A 21,533-nucleotide genomic window follows, 5' to 3' on the forward strand; every position below is an offset into this window, starting at 1 on the left:
TACTCCACCTTTCTAGTTCTGTTATACAGTAGAAATGCATGTTTCACCTCAGCAGTATTTCCTTAGGCCCTTCTAAAACTGCAGGACTGGAAACAAGTCTAAATAACAGAAGCTACTCATTAGCTGACTATTAAATTCCTCCACTTTTCAGACAACCATGCAATGTGCAAAAACATCTACTTTCATTAGAAACAGATTTTTAACATGCTCCTTTGAAACCCTGTATGAAGTCTAATTTATATGAAAGAGCTTTCCACCCATTTTCTTCTTCCATTTAGCAGAGAGATTTGAAGCATTTGCTGGCTGACCAAGTAGAAGTACAAGAGATGTTTGGTTCTGTTGACATCTGACTGGTAGTAGGCTGACATATCTTCCAAAACCTTCCTTGAGGACTGTTCAAGAATCCTAGGCTATTGTTTAATGTAAATTATAGTCTGAGCACCACCATTTGATAAGTGCCCCAGCTGCTGAGATACTCTAAAAGAGGAGTTCTATTTACTCCTCTGGCTGTGGTTTGTTGTATTTTTAAGTAGGGGTCACTGTATTCTCATCCTGGTTACTAGTTTTGATGTATCCATAACTAATCTTAGAGGAACATTATTCTGAAAACTGCAATCTATATTTAATTCTATTGTTTGGAATAAGAATCATGGACACTTAGCATGAAGAGAGAGTTATTTGTATAAACTTTGCCAGGTCAGGATGATATGTTATGATAAACAGACAAGAGCACTATGCCTACTTTATTTGAATAATCACCAGAATCTTTGATCTTTTCCTAAATAAATAAAAAATTAAAAATAAAAGATTAAAAAAAAACAACCAAACAAACAAGAAAAAAAATTTTAAAAACCCCAAACCTAAACCTATTTCTTTATCCCTATCATATTGAAAAGTTAGGCAATTCCATCTAAGGAATTCTAAAGGGGAGACCTTATAGAAAGAATCTGGCTTTCTGGGGTTTTTTTACTTTGCTTTTTATGCTTTTCTCATTTGGCTTGTAGAACATTACCATTTCTGGCATGCACACCAGATGGGCAGTAGGAAATAAATGGATAAATAAAATCTTAAATGTCTGGAGCCTTTAAATTGATTACTATGTTAGTTAAATACCAAATGACTAATTTGCATGTGCACATTTCAACTGAGCAGAATTTATTTTATTTAAAGGTCTGACATATAATCGAGTTTTGTTTGTCATACCCTTTGAAGCCCAGCTCTTTACATAAACCTAGCTTTAAATAACACATGCAGCTGGTGAAAACAACCCTGTGGTAATAATGTAGTTACCTTGTATTCCTTCCCAATTCATAAATAGCTCATGCTGCCTGCATGATTAACAGATATGCTGGGATATTAGATGTCACAAGGAAAAATATCTGCTCTGTCAACTTTCATAGTAGAATTAGTTCTAGATAATTTCCTACTGTGCAGCATAGCACAAGTGAGGCAGATCTGCCTTGTGAATGCATGTGTGGGAGGATGTGCTAAAGCCCTGTCACCCTAAAAATCAGGTCCTTTTTCTGTCAGTCTCTTTTTATTTCGGGACAACTTTTGCATTCAGAGCTATCTTCTTTATAATGTGGATAAAAACTTCCACAATGCAGTGCAGGGGTTTTCTGCATCCACAGCACCCACGACAGTGCAGCCAGCACCCTGTTTCACAGCTGGCTCCCTGCTGGAAGCAGGATACAGTGGCTCCGTTTGGAGCGGTGCTGTAGCAGCACAGTGATGCATTGTCCCTCCTTTTAACTCAGCTTAATCCTCGAGCAGAGCAAACACGCTAATCTGCAGCAGCCCAGCACGTCACACTGCTGTGCTTTCAGTGTTCTGGTGCTGCAGTGCTGAGTGCTGGGTCTCTGCAGCTGGCAGCAAAGATGTGCCAGAAGAGCCTGTGTGCCTATTTCTGCACCCCCAGACCCTGCCAGCCTCTCCAAGGGCCGAGGTTTGCAGTGGGCTTTGACTTTGATAGCCCTCCTCAGGCAGCTGGACTAAATGATCATTATAAGCTCCTCCATACTGAAATAGTCTTTCACCTTTCCATTTTCTTTTCCTCTTTCCTTTCCCCTTTCCTCTTTCTTCTTTTCTTTCCCCAATCCTTTCCTCTTTCCTTTTTCTTTTTCCCTTTCCTCTTTCTCCTTTCCTTTTCCTCTTCCTCCTTTCCTTTTTCCCCTCCCATCCCCTCCCCTCCCCTTTCTTTCTTTTTTCTTTTTCCTTTTTTCTTTTTCTTTTCTTTTTCTTTTTCTTTTTCTTTTTCTTTTTCTTTTTCTTTTTCTTTTTCTTTTTCTTTTTCTTTTTCTTTTTCTTTTTCTTTTTCTTTTTCTTTTTCTTTTTCTTTTTCTTTTTCTTTTTCTTTTTCTTTTTCTTTTTCTTTTTCTTTTTCTTTTTCTTTTTCTTTTTCTTTTTCTTTTTCTTTTTCTTTTTCTTTTTCTTTTTCTTTTTCTTTTTCTTTTTCTTTTTCTTTTTCTTTTTCTTTTTCTTTTTCTTTTTCTTTTTTTTCTTTTTCTTTTTCTTTTTCTTTTTCTTTTTTCTTTTTCTTTTTCTTTTTCTTTTTCTTTTTCTTTTTCTTTTTCTTTTTCTTTTTCTTTTTCTTTTTCTTTTTTCTTTTTCTTTTTCTTTTTCTTTTTCTTTTTCTTTTTCTTTTTCTTTTTCTTTTTCTTTTTCTTTTTCTTTTTCTTTTTTCTTTTTCTTTTTCTTTTTCTTTTTCTTTTTCTTTTTCTTTTTCTTTTTCTCTTTTTCTTTTTCTTTTTCTTTTTCTTTTTCTTTTTCTTTTTCTTTTTTTTCTTTTTCTTTTCTTTCTCTTTTCTTTCTCTTTTCCTCCTTTGCTCATTCCAATCCATTCCATTCCATTCCATTCCATTCTCACATTTGCAGGGCTGGCAGTCCATCAATATCACTTTTTAATTTTTTCAGCAGTAAGCTGGTGAGCTGTAGTGATATCCTACAAACAATCAGAAAGGAAACTCTGTGCTGGGAGACACAGTGGCCCTAGTTTCCACAAGATTTCTAATTAGTCCTGGTTTAATGTTGGCTCCTTCACCTGCATGACCACTGTAATAGCATTCTTAAAGACACTATTGTTACACTTGATTTATTAATATTTTTTCATTCAGAAACAGTGTAATGACAGTCAAGCAAAATATATTCTCTGTTTTGGTCTTCCATTGTTGACTTCATTTTCCTTTTTTTCAGTCAAACTAAGAAAATAAATAGTTTATTTTATTTCCAATATTTAGATTGCTGGTGTTTTTTTCTTTCCTTTCCTTCACAAATTTGTTTTCATTTATTCAGGGACTAATAGCAGCCACTTTTCACCTCCTATTATCTTATGTTTGCATTAAAGAAAAAATTCACACTTCAACACTGTAAGTTCCATACAAATGCTACTTGCAACTATACACCATTCATTAGAAATAAAGAGCAAAGCCAAAACCATTATCCTGAAAGGTTACAAAGATGCATTTTCCTTTCCAGTTATTTACAACTTTTTTCAAAATAACAAATATTCAGCTCTGAATTCTTGAGTTCAGTTGCAAATTAATCTTAGTTTGTGTAAATCTTCCCATTTGAAAGTCTAGAAGGAAAAATAAGTGAAAGAGCTGAAGTTCTAAAATTCAGTTTATTTCAGCTGGAGTAAGTGCACCAAGACTTATCAGTCTTCACAAAGCACTGGGACAGAAGAAGAAGAAACTTATAGAAGGAAGGTTTAAAAGTTTTATAGCAAGGTAACATCATTCTAATTTTGAAGCTTTTCTGTCTGATATAAGCATATACTAAAGATTATCTCGTCTCTTTTTCATAAGACCACTCCTACCTCTTCCTGTCTCATTTTTCATCCAGAGAATTGTTAAGTATCCCTCCTTATATTTAATGAATTTTCTTGGCTTCTCTATGCTTTTCACTAACTGCTTTCTCATCATCATTACTTATGGCAAACTTTCCTTTTAGTCCATATACAGATACATGCTTTTAGTAGGGACTCTGTCTTGTCTAGTCTTTGGCCAATCTCCATAAAATTAGCAAAGGTCTGAAAGCTTTGCAGATGCCAAAAGCTGTTCTGTGTGCTCCAGTTCATTGTGGGGTTCTGATCTTTAATCATGGGCAGAGAAAGGTGCTGCAGTCAATTTTCATTGCCAGCTCCTGACACATTTAAAAAGAATCACAGGAAGGATATGAAGGCCATTTCTGAGCTATGGTTATGCTTTACTGCCTTTGGAAAGTGGTTTGTTTAATGTCAGTTAATGCAATACTTAAACCTCTGACAAGTACATTGGAAAACTCAATGGTGGAAGTGGGAGGGAAGGGAGGGAATGCCTCAAACATGTAGTATACCCTCAAAATAAAAAAAAGCTATGGTTTTGCATAAAAATTACTCCTAATAAATGAGGACTAGGTAAGAGACAGGAAACTAAAAAAAATACAAGGCACCAACTTAGATCAAGCAACTGCACAAAGAATATTTGGGATTTGACTACTAAGTACAAGTTCAGTATTGAATTCAACTGGAAAATTTCAGGGTTTATTTATACTATTACCATTAATCAAACAGCTATTGCAAAGTATTTTTGTAGGACTCAAAAGGTGTAAAATATCTGACTTTTTAAAAAAATACTTAATTTTTAAAAGTACCAAGATTGTGCTTATAAACTACTCTCACAAAGAAAAATATAAAACAACAAAATAAACCAAACAAACAAAAAAACAAATCAAAACAAAAGAAAAAAGCAAAATAAAGAACTTTAAACCTCACATGATGGACAGCATAGCCTCTTTTTGTATATGGTCAGCAAATAAACTGAAACAAATCCACCAGTAAGCTATGAAATGCAGCATTCAACCTAACAATATTAAAAGAGGAAACAAAATCAGTAGCCATTGCACTAAAAGATACTACTAAAAATTAATTAGCAGAGATATATAGATAAATAAATTTTACTTCAGATCAAGCAAGAATAATTTTCTAAGCAAAGATTCAGCCTTAGAAATGGTTTGGGGTTTTTTGACAGATCAACAAACATATTCATAAAGTGTTTCATTTGTTACAGTCTGAATTTTCTGAAGACTTTTGACAAAATCAATCCCAAGACCTTTTGACAAAGGGTGCTGTGAACAAAAGAAGTTCAAATGGGTTCAAGAGAGGATTTGCTAAGCACTTGGAAAACAGATCCACTGAGGTTTATTAAGCAGACAAATCATAGCAGGTCCAGGAAATGATCTGCACTGCATAGAGTTGGAAGCTACACATTTTTCAGGGTGAAATAGCAGGAGTATTTGCCCTGGTTTTACACTTCCTTTTACAAAAAAACATCAGAGAAAGAGTCTGTCTCTTTACAGGCCTGTAGCCTAAAGAAATATGGCTATTTCCAAATTTTTGTATTAACAAATAAGAATTTCTTGTACTTGTCCTGAACCTTTGACTGTGTGGCACTGTAGTGCCCTCAACAAGAAGTGATATTACTTTGATGCTAACACACTTTTCTCTTTAAAAGAGACTGGCTGCTTAATACAGGCACAGACAGTGTTTATAAGAAGGAAAAAGAAGTAGGTATTTTGGGTTGCATCTAAGCTCACTACATAGCCAGGTCTGCAACTCAAAGGCTTAAAGATAATTTCAAAATTTTTCTTTTAAAAACGCCATAGGATTTCTTTTTCTGAAAAGTGATGGTAAAACAACAAGGAAATCCCAAACAGTCCTCCAATGGCTGAGGGGAATTTTTCCCTCCTCCTGCAAAATCAAGGCACAAAAAGGGTTGTCAAGCAAGGGTTGCAAATCTCACACAAATTTGGGAGAATTTACAGTTTTCTTGGAGAAACATTATTTTTTAACACATTTGGTTTGGCTTTATGTGGTTTCATATGCCTTCATGTATCTATGCAACCAAAAGTCTGAGGTTAATTAAAGAGACTTCAGAGCCTTGCAAAGAGTGGCAAAAAATATGGGAGCACAGAAAGTATTTTTCTCAATCCTCGTAGTAATTAAGGGAGATGTCAGAATATATTGTTGAGGCCAGGATATCAATACATAAATAAGTCTACAAGACTTGTGTTTCTCACAAAACTATGTTTTTTAAAACCATGGAAGAGCCTTCAAGAGACAGGGTATGTTGGATCCTGTCAAGATTTGCCCATCCTGATGGGGAAAACATGCCTTTGGGAATAAGTGAGCAGAGATGATCAAGAGGTCTTTAAACCAGAATTGATGCTGGAAAGGGATACCAATAGAATTGCAGTAGCTAAGCCAAGGGTTGCCATGGCATCCCCGGGGAAGGAAATCCAGTGGGAACATTTACACCACTCCTGGGAGCACAGAGGGCTCAGGAGCACATCTGAAATTCTTGTGCACAACCACAGGAATCACAATCACAGCATGAGAATAGCCAGGATGGAATGGAAAGACTAGTCAGCTCCCAAATCTACAATTTCACCATCAGTGAGACTTGAACATCCCCTGAGTGGAGTTCAGGGGGGGAGGGCTAGAGGCTGTTTGGGGAGGACAGGCTGGGCAGGTGAAGTAAAGGTGTCACACTTCATATAAGGGAGAAGTTTGATGGCACAGCCCTTACAGTAGTGGTGATGTGATTGAGAACCTGTGGATAAGGACTAGGGGAAAGCAAAGGACACAATGTAGTGAGTGTCTAATACCAACAACCCAGCCAGGATGGAAGCACCAATCTGTTATTCAACAGGAAATTAGGAGAAAAATTCCAGATTGGTAGCCCTTGTCTTCATGGGAGACTTTGACTTACAGGCATCAACTCGAAATACCACACTGTTGCACACTGTTGGGAATTTTTGGGTTGTAAGAGAGAAACTCTTGCCAATGTATTCAATGAATCAGCTGGGAAATATATCCTCCTAGACTTGGTGCTTAGGCTTTGCTTGTGAATAGACAAGATGCTGTGGGGGATAAGGCAGTAAGGGGTTATCTTGGCTGTGGTCCTCATGGAATAGTTGAGTTTAACATTTTTGGTCTAATGAGGTAAAAACTTACCAGAGTTGCAGCTACAAGAGAGTAAACTTAAAGTAATCCATGGAGCTACTTAGCAGAGTAACCTAGGAATCTGTTGGATGAGGAGATCATGAATCCTTGTCAGTCTTAAGAACTTATTTTAGAAACAAGGAATGATTCCATTCTGCCTTAAGGAAAGCAAGAAGGTCAGTTGGGCTGAACAGGGAAGTCCTCACAGAGCTTCAGAGAGGAAAAGGAATTGTTTGGTCTCTGGAAGCAAGGTCAGGCTTTGTAGGAAGATAACAGGTCTGGGGTGTGTATTTATGCCAAAGGAAGGCATGAAAGGCTCTGACCAATTTGAAACTGGCTGGTTTCATGTCTGACAGCAAGAAGAGATCTTTATGGATGATTATAGCAAGAGTAGGTCTAAGAAAATATCTGAGTGATGCTCGTTGACAATGTCAACAAGGTGGTCACATGATAAATAGCACTGAAGATGAAATGAGCCATTCAGTGTTGTTTTTTTTTTCTTTTTTTTTTGCCTCAGTCTTTAATCATAGATAGACCTTGGACTGCCTTTTCCCAATAATGTGGGAACAGTGACTTCCCATTTGTTTGGACACTGAAGTTGTCAGAGACCTGTTATATCAGCAGAATATTCATGAGTCCTGATGGGATTCATCTCAGAGAACTGAAGCACATGGGGGATGTTATGGCAGGAATTTTCTCCATCAGCTATCAAAAGTCTGAAAAGTTTGAGGAACTCCTTACTCACTAGGACACTGGCCCATGCTGTTCCAGTTTAAGTTATGAGAGAAGACCCAGGAACCCATATCCCTGTGAGTCTAGCCTCTACACCTGAAAAATTGTGGAGAAGATGGGTAGACTGGGTATCATCAGAAGGCGTTTAAAAGACAACTCAATCAGGAACAGTGAGGGTGTGTTCACAAAGGAAAGTCCTGTGTGACAAAGCTGGTCTCCTTCAGGTGAAGGTCATACAGCAGAGATGAAGGGAATGTGATGGCTGTGTTGTTTTTTGGCATTTAGGGATGCTTTTGTTCCTGTCCCTCAGGACATCCTTCTGTACTGAGCAGTCACCAGTGGTGTTCCTCAGGGCCCAGTCCTCGCTCCTGGGCTGGTCAATATTTTGATCCATTATCTGGATGTGGGAGTGGAATGCCCCATTAGCAATCTTGTTGATGATACCACATTAGGGTGTTGTTGACCAATTGAGAAACAAGAGGCCTTGCAGGAGTATCTGGATAAATTAGAGCATTGAGCAATCATCAGTGGCATGAAATTTACCCAGTCCAAGTTCTGGGAGGCAGTAATGCCTGGCACAGGTCTCAGCTGGGAGAGGAGTGCCTGGAGAGCAGCCCTGCAGGAAAGGACCTGGAGATGCTGATTGGCAGCAGGCTCAAGTGGAGCCAGCTGTGCTCCCAGGCAGCCAGGAGGGTAAGCCACAGCCTGGAGCCCATCAAACAAAGCATGGCCAGCCAGTCGAGAGAGGGGACTGTCCTGCTCTGCTCAGCACTGGTGTGGCCTCAGCTGGGCACAGTGCTGGGCCCCACCACTGCAGGAGGATGCCAAGGTCCTCAAACACTCCCACAGGCAAGCTGGGGAGAGGGCTGGAAGGTGTATCCTCTGAGGAGAGACTGGGGACTTTGGGTTTGTCTAATGTGGAAAAAAGAAGACTGGGGATGACCTCATGACTCTGCAGCTTCCTGAGGAGAAGGATGGGGAGAGTGCTGAGCTCTTCTCCATGAGGTTCAGTGGGAAAGGCTCAAAGTTGCAACACATGAAGTTTAGATGGGACATCAGGAGACATTTCCTTACCAAGAGAGTGGCCAAACACTGGCACAGGCTTACTTGAGAGATGGTTGACACCCCAAGATTTTCCCATGTTGAACATACTTTAATATTTAGTCAGCCCTAAAGTAGTCAAGTAGTCAGGCAGTTGGACTAGGTGGTCACTGTAAGTCCCTTCCAGCTGCAGCTATTCTATTCTATTCTATTCTATTCTATTCTATTCTATTCTATTCTATTCTATTCTATTCTATTCTATTCTATTCTATTCTATTCTATTCTATTCTATTCTATTCTATTCTATTCTATTCTATTCTATTCTATTCTATTCTATTCTATTCTATTCTATTCTATTCTATTCTATTCTATTCATTCCATGGTCAAATTATTCAACAGACAAGTATTTTACTTTTTTGCTGCTTTCTGTGTTGTATGTTTGCCCTCTATGTACCATATGCTGTGGCTGAAGCTTGTCAATGCCTATAAGACTGATGGGACACAGTTCTACTTTGCTAAATGTAAAATTGACTTTTGAAATGAAACAATAGAGTTAAACCATAAATATTAAGGAAGATAGCTGAAGGCCTTTTTTCTTAAGTCTATGAGACAAGCATACCCTCCATGATGTTCTCTTTCATTGCAATGGTTGCCTGGTGGCTGCTTTAGTAACAAAATTATCCAGAGATTTTTTCAGCTACAAACACAAAATTGGAGGGGGGGGAGGTGGTGGGGAATTATCTAAATTGAAACTCTCAGTATCTCTGACTGATTTAAAAATGAGGATACCAATGCAGGTTTTTTTTTTTAGCTAAAGATAAGGCAGCACACATGGATGTTATACACTGATGTTATTTCTACCTTCATCTTCCACTTTGTCAGGCTGTGGACAGAGACTAAGAGTGAAGAATTATTTATCCTACTAACAGGCTACTTCATTAAAATAATAGGAAGACTTTACCAATGAGCATCTGAGAACAGCAGTAACTGCTGAAAAAATACCACTTAAATTCAAGGAATACCTGCTGCTTTTTTCTTGCACGACTTTTATTGATGCTACTCTTCTGCCTTCCTATGAAGAAAAGTAGATATCTATATGCTTCTAAAAATAAACGGCTTTGTGCCTAAATATGCAAGTAAGGACATATGAGGGCTGCAGAATTTGCTGCAGCATTTACACTCTAAAATCCTTTCATTTTGATGCCTCAGAGCTAAAAAAAATCCCACCAGATGTCTGCCTGTAACATTAGGTATGTAAACATATTGAAAGGCAGACACCCAGAGACCAGCTAGGCATTCTTTCAGAGGGTTTGACACACAGAAAGGTCATGAGATTAGTCTGTAAGATTAAATTAGTGGGCAGCTTAAATGAGCCCATTTGCCATGCGATGAGTTGTTTCATTTCACCAGACAGACAACAAAGTCACGCGAAGTCACATTCCAATTCCACCTTGCAATCCCGTGCACAAATCCAGAAAAGACAGAAAAATGAGCAGGAGTAAGAAAGAAGCTGGAACCGCATGACAGTGTTTCTCATCCTGCAATTCAACAGTTTATCAAATAAGTAGTACCTGTATTTAAACAGATTCATAGATACAAGCCTCTCTTCCATGCCTATCTGTATTGACTTTATGCCAAGCAATGTTTGTCAGCACAGGTCTCAGCTAAGTCATGAAGCAGGTGTTAATCACAATTGTTTGCTTATATAATTTCAAGCATTTTCTTCCCTGCCAATTTCTTTTTCTTCTGTGTTTTAACTGACCATCTGCTTTCCATGACAAGGTTGCTCAAGCAATTCAGAAACTTATGTCTCACTTTTGAGCAGCATAATCTTACCTGTGAAAGCAAAATTATTTAGTAGAACTGTTGAACTAGATAAATTCAGTTCTGGACAAAAAAAACTCACTATTTTAGTATATCTGAAGGGTGCCTCAAAAAAAAAAATCCTGACCATCTACTGAAGCCTAATTTTAATTTTTCTTTGTATCAGATGAAAATTATAGAGTTTACTTAGAAACTAGCTGCAGGAATATAAAGACGCTTCACTTATTTTAGGCATTCTCACCTTAACCCGTGAAATTTGAGGGAGGGTTTGTGGGATAACTGGAAAATGCTTTCTATTTGACCAGATATGACAACACTACTGAAGTTTTCACTTACTACATTAAGTTAATGTACAGTAATGTATGACTCAGAGTCATACATTAAATGTTCACATAATTACTTCAAATACATCCATTGCAAGACAGAGTAGAGAAATATGTTCTGAGGACATCATATGCCTCATCTGACTGAGAAGTTTTCTATGATGCTAAAACACATCCAACCCTTCCTACACAGTATAATGCTGCAGCTTTATGCTTAGAAGAAATTTTGGATCAAAATTACTAGCATTAAATTTTCACTCATTTATTATTTGCCATGTAAAATCATCTGATAGCTATTTTCCTTCAATTAGATAATTGTTCTTTTCACTCTTGGAATATAACCGAAAAAACACTGGTGGAATGCTTAGTGGAATGAGACATTAGTCTTAATACTTCAATAAAGGTGTCCAGCCAAAGGTTTCTACATACCCTGTGATCCATATCAATCATCAACTGAAGTTAAAATCAAAGCAGCTCTTTGTTGTGCTTCCAACTCTTCCAGCACACAGGTTTTTTATGAATGAGTGAGAGGAGAAAACACTATAGAAATACATTTAATTAATTTTATTGTTATCCCTTGAATGGTTTATTTAATGTTAAATGGTAAGATGTGATGCACAATGTGTATCTAGGAAGAATGAAGCATTGCCTGAGGCATGCTCTAGTCTCTGAAGCATTGCTGATCCACTGAATTTTCTTTTTTTTTCTTAAGTGTCAAAAATCACTTCATATGGCAAGCCAGATAGCATTTCAGGGTTCATTACAGCCTCAAATTGCTTTCACTTCTGGTGATCTACAGAGATTTCATTAGTCTCCCTTCATTCTATATTGTCATAGAGTTATGGGTTTGGTCTTCATACCAAAGGAATACTTTTCATTTCAGAATAAATCTCCTAATGACAATGTTTTTCTTAATGAGCCACTGCACATCAGCCTCTTTTCCAGCAATAGAAACAGAAATTCCTTTCTGACCATCTGCCATGTAAATGGACCAAACCCTTGAGATAATAAAGAATAAAGCCATGGAAAATTTGATGTATGAATCACGGAAGTAATTCTCCCCTTCCCTTCCCTTCCCTTCCCTTCCCTTCCCTTCCCTTCCCTTCCCTTCCCTTCCCTTCCCTTCCCTTCCCTTCCCTTCCCTTCCCTTCCCTTCCCTTCCCTTCCCTTCCCTTCCCTTCCCTTCCCTTCCCTTCCCTTCCCTTCCCTTCCCTTCCCTTCCCTTCCCTTCCCTTCCCTTCCCTTCCCTTCCCTTCCCTTCCCTTCCCTTCCCTTCCCTTCCCTTCCCTTCCCTTCCCTTCCCTTCCCTTCCCTTCCCTTCCCTTCCCTTCCCTTCCCTTCCCTTCCCTTCCCTTCCCGAAACTTCCCTTCCCTTCCCTTCCCTGAAACTTCCCTGAAACTTCCCTGAAACTTCCCTGAAACTTCCCTGAAACTTCCCTTCCCTGAAACTTCCCTGAAACTTCCCTTCCCTGAAACTTCCCTGAAACTTCCCTGAAACTTCCCTGAAACTTCCCTGAAACTTCCCTTCCCTGAAACTTCCCTGAAACTTCCCTGAAACTTCCCTTCCCTTCCCTGAAACTTCCCTTCCCTGAAACTTCCCTTCCCTGAAACTTCCCTTCCCTGAAACTTCCCTGAAACTTCCCTGAAACTTCCCTGAAACTTCCCTGAAACTTCCCTGAAACTTCCCTTCCCTGAAACTTCCCTGAAACTTCCCTGAAACTTCCCTTCCCTGAAACTTCCCTTCCCTGAAACTTCCCTGAAACTTCCCTTCCCTGAAACTTCCCTTCCCTGAAACTTCCCTTCCCTGAAACTTCCCTTCCCTTCCCTGAAACTTCCCTTCCCTGAAACTTCCCTGAAACTTCCCTGAAACTTCCCTTCCCTGAAACTTCCCTTCCCTGAAACTTCCCTTCCCTGAAACTTCCCTGAAACTTCCCTGAAACTTCCCTGAAACTTCCCTGAAACTTCCCTGAAACTTCCCTTCCCTTCCCTTCCCTGAAACTTCCCTGAAACTTCCCTGAAACTTCCCTGAAACTTCCCTGAAACTTCCCTGAAACTTCCCTGAAACTTCCCTTCCCTTCCCTGAAACTTCCCTTCCCTGAAACTTCCCTTCCCTGAAACTTCCCTTCCCTGAAACTTCCCTGAAACTTCCCTGAAACTTCCCTGAAACTTCCCTGAAACTTCCCTGAAACTTCCCTTCCCTGAAACTTCCCTGAAACTTCCCTGAAACTTCCCTTCCCTGAAACTTCCCTTCCCTTCCCTGAAACTTCCCTGAAACTTCCCTTCCCTGAAACTTCCCTTCCCTGAAACTTCCCTTCCCTGAAACTTCCCTTCCCTTCCCTGAAACTTCCCTTCCCTGAAACTTCCCTGAAACTTCCCTGAAACTTCCCTTCCCTGAAACTTCCCTTCCCTGAAACTTCCCTGAAACTTCCCTGAAACTTCCCTGAAACTTCCCTGAAACTTCCCTTCCCTGAAACTTCCCTTCCCTGAAACTTCCCTGAAACTTCCCTGAAACTTCCCTGAAACTTCCCTGAAACTTCCCTTTTCCCTCCCTTCCCCACTCCTTGCTTGTTCTGCCATGCATTTTTTTCCTTCCTTACTTTGCCTTGCTTTTCCCTTGCCTTGTTTTGATTCTCTGATAAGTATGTTTAGGACTATCTGCTTCCAGGATTACCTTGGCTGTGGAAAATGTGCATCAACAAATTCTCCAGCCTATACAATCCATTAAGCCTGGCTTTTAGAGTGAGACAGCCTAATAAAGTCTACTCTTGGATAACCTTATGGCTGTTTCTTCAGTGCATAATTGAGAATGCCAATGGTTTATTATTTTGTTTCTGTGTTGCCAGATGAAAAATGGGAACGGTATGGGGAATGAATGAAGAACACATAAAAAGGTCAGAAAAATATAAAGGATATCAGTGTGGCTATTAAAACAAAAGAATATCAAAATAATTCTTTGATTTTGAGGGACAAAATGAATGCAGACAGATCTGAACTCTTTCATCCCATCTAAAAAGATGCCTCTTTTTAAGCTCTAGTCTTTTTAAAAATATATCTTCAAAATGAATCTCTTGAAACAATCCCTTTAAAATTTTATTTGCTAAAGGACATATAGTACAGCTACATGAAAAGCTGGTGGTGAAATATGCTACTATACAAATTCATTGCAAGGATGCACAAGAAATGTAAATAGTACCAAAAAAAAAATCAAACACAAATGAAAGCCTAAACATATCTGTATAAAATTTTGAGGAAGATTTAATTGCATAATTTAGGCCAGAACTGAATTAGAATGCAAACAAGTAAACATCAAAAGATGGATCATGATCTGGCACATCTTAAGTAGTCAAGGTTTTCTAAGATAACAAAGTTTTGATTTTAATTCCAAATTAAAGTGTCCTAAATGTCTACACATTGTTTTCCATCAAATAAAAGGAATATTCAATTTTTTCCAGAGTAAGAAAATTGTGTATTACTTCTAGCAAATTGTTAAGTATGGTATGTGAGTACACACGCTCTTATAGGCAAACTGTTCAACATATGGGCCAAACACCCACACTCACAAATTTGCAGACAGTCCTTCACACACAGTGAACTCCACATCTTTCTTACTTTATCCAGGTGCCTACAAAATTCTTTTAAATTATCTTCATCAAGGAGACAGCATCATTTGTGTTGGAGTGCTACTTGCATAACAATCCAACTTTGCTTTGTGTAACTTGACCAGTACAAATGGTGTGATACACCTTAGGAACAAATTATCAGCCTCTCTGAGAAGAAAAATTCATGAAGATAATCCACAATGCAGAATCATAAATTAACCCTGTGAATCAATTCACAGTCTCAGGAATGACCTCTCACTCAATTATGTCATCACTTTAACATGTATGAATTATTAATTTTATTAGAACCAGATGAGGAAGTAGTTCTTATTTACAGGTGAAATTATCATTATTTTTTGGCTCTTAAAAATTGCTAAATTCATCTACACAGACTTGTACACTTCTACCCATTTGTCCCTCACAATTAATACCTGGAAAGACCTTTTTTTATGGAAGACTTTTAAATTGCAACATTATTTGAAGCTAGGAAATTAAATAAACATTGGATAACAGTGGGTGGCCTGTCATACTGAATTCCAAGCTGAAACAAACTCAGAGAAGATTTAAAAGCTCTTTTCTTTGGAGGAATAATGCCATCCAGCACTCAGATCTTCCTAACACTTAAAGGAAATCAAATGGAATCACAGAATTATTATTTAACATCTTTCCTAAATCCCCAGCAGGCACACACAAACACAAACGCACACACACAAAGATTCAATTTGCACTGCAGGAAGTCTACTGTAATATCTGATCTCCTTTGAGTTTCATTTCCAGTATGGCCTGCTTAATAAAAAGAGATGTTTTAGTAAACCTTTGGATAAAGATAGTCTTAAAATTGCATTCTTATCACAAGTCATTTTCCCATTCCCTTAAAGAATATTTTTATTTCAGTATGGAGTGGCTAGGGTTTCAGTCCAGAGTTTGAGTTCTTTCCACACAAATGTAATGTGAAGTCCTTGGGCAACTGTGGATGAACTCTTCCTTCATCAACAGAATGGTTTAACACAAAAATGGTGAGAAGAATTGTGAGCAATATCTGTGCAAGAAATTTCCATTCATGAAGAAACCAAAGAATTTTTATAAAATTTATTATTGTAAAATCTAGATTGCAGCAGATTTTTCAGGGGTATTGCAGAAAGTATATTGTGGTGTTAGAGCAATTAATATGACAGCTAAATATTGAGTCTTTCAAAATCAAAAGCTACAGTGAGCTTAGAAAATGCAGCTGCCTTTGATAAAGAAATTCATAAGGACCAGCATACGATTCTATTCCATGCAGATGTCACAGAAATTGAACCGAATTTTATATGAGTTACTGAAACAGTAAGTTTGAAGTAGTTATCTATATCTTATCTTATATTACCTTATTTTAATCTTACCTTGTCTTATCTGATCTCTCTTGCATTTCTATGTTGTTGTTTAGGTTTTTCTAAACAACTAAGGCTTAACTATGGGTCACCTTGGACGACTACCAAACAGAAATATCACAGCTCTAAAACCCACATAATTCTCTAATCTGTCAGTACTGGTGATTGACAGCACTGTTCCATCTGTTACAGAAACAAAAAATAATAATAAAACAACAAATCAGTGTTTGATCCCTGAAATACGAAGAAAATCTAGAGGAGCAACAGATATAAAAAGTTCTATCTCTTTCTTCAACAACTGCAATATAATTTCCATTATTTCTCCAGGCTCCCATTCTGAATTCAAAGCAATTTATCTGAAGTTCAGACACTGTCAGTGTGATTTAGTTTCACTTTTATGGCAACTGCAGGTCTCTAATAAGTATGCTCCTTTCATTGATTTTGTTCCCCTTCAGCTGCTGCTGTAAATGTAATTGAAATTTTTGGTTTTTTTACCCTGACCTACCTTTCTTTTCCACTGATGGTAAAGCAATCAGAGCAGATTCCTATACCCTATTAATAAGAAACCCAGCTTCTCTTGGAAATGGACTTCCATAATAGCCATTATGATATTGATAATAAAATATCAGTAATTTTGTATATACAATTTTACAGTATTTCAGGCTTTCATTAGTAAGAAGCCAAATGAACAAACAGAGTCTGAATATTACTTTTGATTTACAAACATGTAATGGGATGCTATCCTCTACTTATCTAATGTCTTAAATTTACTTTAATTACTAATTTTGCAGGTATCTCAAGCTGTCATTTTAGCAGTAAAGCTCTGCTTCCTGCCACCTTGGAACACAGGCTGATCGATGCCTTGTGCACCAGTGGTAGCAGACTCCTATCTGCTTTCCCACCTATAGATGGGCAGGGCATGAGAAATCTTCCTGAAGGAGAGCTGAAATGAAAGAAATTAATGATGGGTTTAGTCTAAAAATGGTCAGGTTACTCTTCTTTCCAGACAAGATATTCCACAGGCCAGTCCTGAGAGAGGTTTTGTCCTCCAGCACTGGCAAGTCTCCCAAGGTGCCCAGTGACAGGTGATCTAACAAGGCCTCCCTGTCCATCCACACTTTCTACAGCCATCATTTCTCAATTAATCAAACACTTTAATTGCCCTCTAAGAGAAACCCCACTGCACACAGTTAATTGCACCTAAGACACTCAACACGGAAAAAAGGTTTTACATGAGTCTAGGTGCCAGGTGTAAGCAGAAGGAACAGGGGCTCCTTCTCAGCCACAAATCTAGGTTTCATCCATAACACAAGCAGTTTTGGTGTTTGTGAGGGGTTTTTTTGTTGCTCATCTTAGCATTAGAGTAGATATTCAAACGCCTTAATCTAAAGATCCAGCTTGCAGACAATTCCTGTCAAATCTTTTGTGTTTTGTCCACCTGTCCTGATGGCAGACCTGCCTGGGCTCCTTGGTGAGAATGTTGGTGAGGTGACCAGAGGAAGCAGCCCTAGTCTGTGTCAGGGGGGTGAACACTGCCTTTTAGCACAGAGGAGCACTGAGACCTGGTGTGAGACTTTGACAGCCCAATCAACACTATTCAAAAAACCAAAGCCCAGTATTGCATTGACATTCACTGCACTGCTGTTATGCACATCGGGTGCTGCTACTGCACAGAACATTTAATTAAGCAAGTAATTCAGTTTAATAGGGTGATAAATGGAGCAGTGTGGTAGTACAGTCCTGTGATACACAGAGAAACAAAAACTACTCTTGTCAAAATCTTAGAAAAGCCTTGAACAGCCTCTTAGAAAGAGATAAATTCTAGTATTTTCATACTCTTGCGTTGCTCCTGTTTCTAAATTACTAGTGGATTTGAGGATTTTTTTAGCACCAGTGGGGTTTAATATATCGATTTCAGTCTGGCCCACTCTGGGTGTTGCAGTTAATTAGCGACCTCACAGTGTGAGGACGCAAGTCTGGCGCTTCAGTCTCTGCTTCCCAGAGAGAGATGGTTATCCTTGACACAGGGCAGCTGACAATTCTGTCTCTTATTAGCCAAGCCCCAGACATCTGTGATTCCACAATCACAATCCTGGGATGCATATATATAATGTAATCAAAGTGATAGCACACGAAGTTGCAGTGCCAGATACATTTCATTTCCACAAGAGCTGTCAACCGCCTTGCAAAATGAAAGTATTGAGAACAGTAAATTATCACCTCAAAATGTGTTTGGGAAACAAAATTTATCCAGCAAATATTTTAACACAGATAAGCTAATGGTCTCTTTGGTCTGGACATTTCCTATAATGGATATTAATGTTTTTTGACATCTCATTTCCAACCCTGATGAAAAAAAAGCCAATGAATCAGCGGATTAGACTCTGAGAGAACTAGTGACTGGAGATAATCACTTTCAGAGCACACACAATAGGGGCTGTGGTTTCCTCCAGCAGTGGAAAAAGAGCCCGATTCTCTTCCTGTTCAGTCTGCCTTTGTTCATATGCTTTTACTCATTTTCCTTCCTTAATCTCAGAATAATATCCCGTCTTGTCTGCTGCCCTAAAGGTTTGCTTAATATAGCCATAAAAAGCTGCCAGTGTATTTTAAAACAGTCAGAATAATAAATGTTTAAAGCCATGGTGGGGAGAAGGTTATAAACAATCAGCACTGATATTTATTTAAACCTTTGTATTTGGTTTAAAGATGAAATGAAATGAAATGAAAACACTCTCTAACCAAGAACACATATTTAGATCCTGATCCTGCATGGCTACCAGTGTTGCCTGATAGCAGTCCCATTTCCTAGATATTGAAATAGAGCTTATTTAACATTTTGCAAGACTGGGCCCTTTGATACCAACTCAGCAAGAGGTAAATCTGTCTAAGGAGCAAATCTGGTCCAGGACGGTTCACTGCAGTGACACGTAACAGGAATTCAGCTTCCCAGGCAGCAGGGAGGACACACAGACAGCACACAGCATCATCCACAGTGCTCCCAGCTCCAGTGCAGGGGTCAAAAGAATGCAGCTAAATCTAGATAAGCCCTAAGCTAAAAAAAGGATCTTCCTTCTGTTAGAATGGAACATCTGCAGAGAAAAAGAACACCATCATTTATTAGCAAATGTCTACCCCATGAGAAGTCCCTTCCCTAACATTTTTCTTTTCAAAAGTAGCTGACTCTGCAAGCCTCCAAACATCTGGCTTACGTGCATCACTGGCACTTTTCCAGCCTTCAGGAGAGAAAGCAAAGCAAAAACTAGACTGCTGTGAAAACAGAAATGTAGGCAAAATGAGAGGTATGTTTCTTGTACTTTTGGGTTTTTCCCCTTTTATTCCTTTCACTACCTGTTCAGCTCATTCCAAATAAAAGAACATGTAAAATACAAAAAATGAAGGAGTGGGTGATGTAAAAACTTTGTGAACCTTAAGGATGGAGGAGAAGAAAACTTTTAGAAACCAGCACAATGTATGCCTGCCAATTGCCAGCAGCACTCAGATTATTACATTCTCAATCAGCAATATTGCCTGGCAGATCCTTCTGCAATGCTCTATGCAACGAAATAATATCTTTCAGTATTTTTAGAAGTTTGGAGGACACTAGAAGCAAAAGTTTCTTTAAAAAAAAAAGGTATGAAACACATTTTGCCTCATAATTTGCCTCTCAATTCAATAAGGAACCAGTGAAAAAATTACAGTCTTCATGTTAGGATTCATTCTATTAGTTTATATTGTATCAACATGTTTTTTAATCTTCTTAATGCTATGATTTCTGTAATACTAATTAGATGCCACAGGCTACCCTGCATTCAGTATATCACAAAAAGCTGCTTTTCATATCAAATTAGTACCATAATAACTTATTCCCACTGTAGTTAATATATACCTTTAACAATTCCTTGCTGGCAACAAATAATCAATTATCATTGCTAATTCTATGAACAGATTAAGCAGAAATATCATCTGAGGTATATTTAGGTAAAGGTAAACACAGCAAAGATGTTGTAAAACGGTTTTTTAAATAATATTAGCAAAATAAAAAGACACCTTTCTGGAAATACATCATAATATATGCTCTAATAATGCTAATGCTCTAATACATCTAATAATATGCTCATCATAATATATGCTCTGGTGTAACTAACTGGAAGTTCATGGACATAAATAAAAACACACCACAAGAGAAAAATTTGTCAAAATCACAGCTCTGATGCTAATTATCCTATCTATATATGAGACATTTGGAGCATGGCTGAAAGGATGACACACACTGATTCAGATGAACATGTCTTCCCCTGGTTACCTATCTTACCTTATTTGTTCCCTTTCTCCACCAAAAGTTTCTTGAATGTCTCTCATTCATATAGTACATTCCTATAAATATATGTTGTTTGGTAGAACCAAACAGAATGTCAAAGGTTTAAATTGTTTGAAACAAACTATGCATGTTAAATATACCAAAATGAGGAGATCAGGTTGCAGAGAGAAGGGCTGTCTAGGCAGGTGGAAATCCAAGGGAGGTCAGGCACAATAGGTTTCTCCCCTTCCTCAAAGGACAGCAGAGCCAGTTAGAAAAGAGATATTTGCAGAACCCATGGAAATATATTAGTCATTTATAGAGCATGCTAATTGATTTTATTTCCTACTGTGTGTCATAGTTTTGCCCCATATAAATGTGAAAAAAATTTTCAATTTTCACTTTGTGTCAGGTACAACACCAAAATTTACTTTGAAGTTCAAATAAGGTTGTATTTGCATAATTATAGAGAAGTGAAATTATAACCACAGGGCTTTGTGTCCAATCTATGCTATTCCATGAATTGACCTTTTTTCCAATACTTGCATACATAATCATGCATGTTCACTTATGGCACTAAATTGTGCAAAAAATGGATGAATTTCCAAGGTTTCTAATTTGTGTTTTGAATTTGTAAGAATGGGATAGTTATGCATTAATCCAGATCTCACGAGAAATGTTTCTTTCATCCCTGTATGGTATTTCCTATGCGTTCATGGTATAAGAATCACTACAGACAAGTTTTTAAATATATTAACAGAAAACACTATATAGCCAAAGTTCAGTAAAAAAGTAAGCTGGCATCATTTTCCAAAAGCATTTTATTGCAGTAAGTTCAACAGGATGGCCATTACTTAGCCAGTTACCTCTTAATCAAAATATGAACAAAGCACACACGGTGCAATTATCTAAGTGGTATAATAGGTTGTACTACAAATACTTAAAACCCATAATAATTAAGAAATTAGTGAGAATAATTCTCATTTCTTTGTGGTTTCCAGAAGGCAGTAGCAGATAAATTAATAACTTGTTTTTTAAAAAAATACTATGACAGAAACTGCCCCAAATGGGTAATGCTTTGATGGCTTTTGTTAAGTAAGTACTGATGTAGGTTAATCATGTAACTGGCATGACCTCCTCTTTCATGGACAGGTGTCTAGGGTGTAGAGAAGACAAAAAGAAAAACTTATTTAAAATAATTTAAAAGAAAGAAAAATTTATTTTTGTTTTTTTTGGGTTTTTTTTTGTTTTGGTTTGGTTTGGTTTGGTTTTTTTTGTTTGTTTTTGTTTTTTTGTTGTTGCTTTTTGGAAAGCAAGCACTAGTTGGGAAATTCCAATGCAAAACTATTGTCATAAAAGTAGAGAACA

Source organism: Oenanthe melanoleuca, chromosome Z (genome assembly GCF_029582105.1).
Source record: "Oenanthe melanoleuca isolate GR-GAL-2019-014 chromosome Z, OMel1.0, whole genome shotgun sequence".
Lineage (NCBI taxonomy): Eukaryota > Metazoa > Chordata > Aves > Passeriformes > Muscicapidae > Oenanthe > Oenanthe melanoleuca.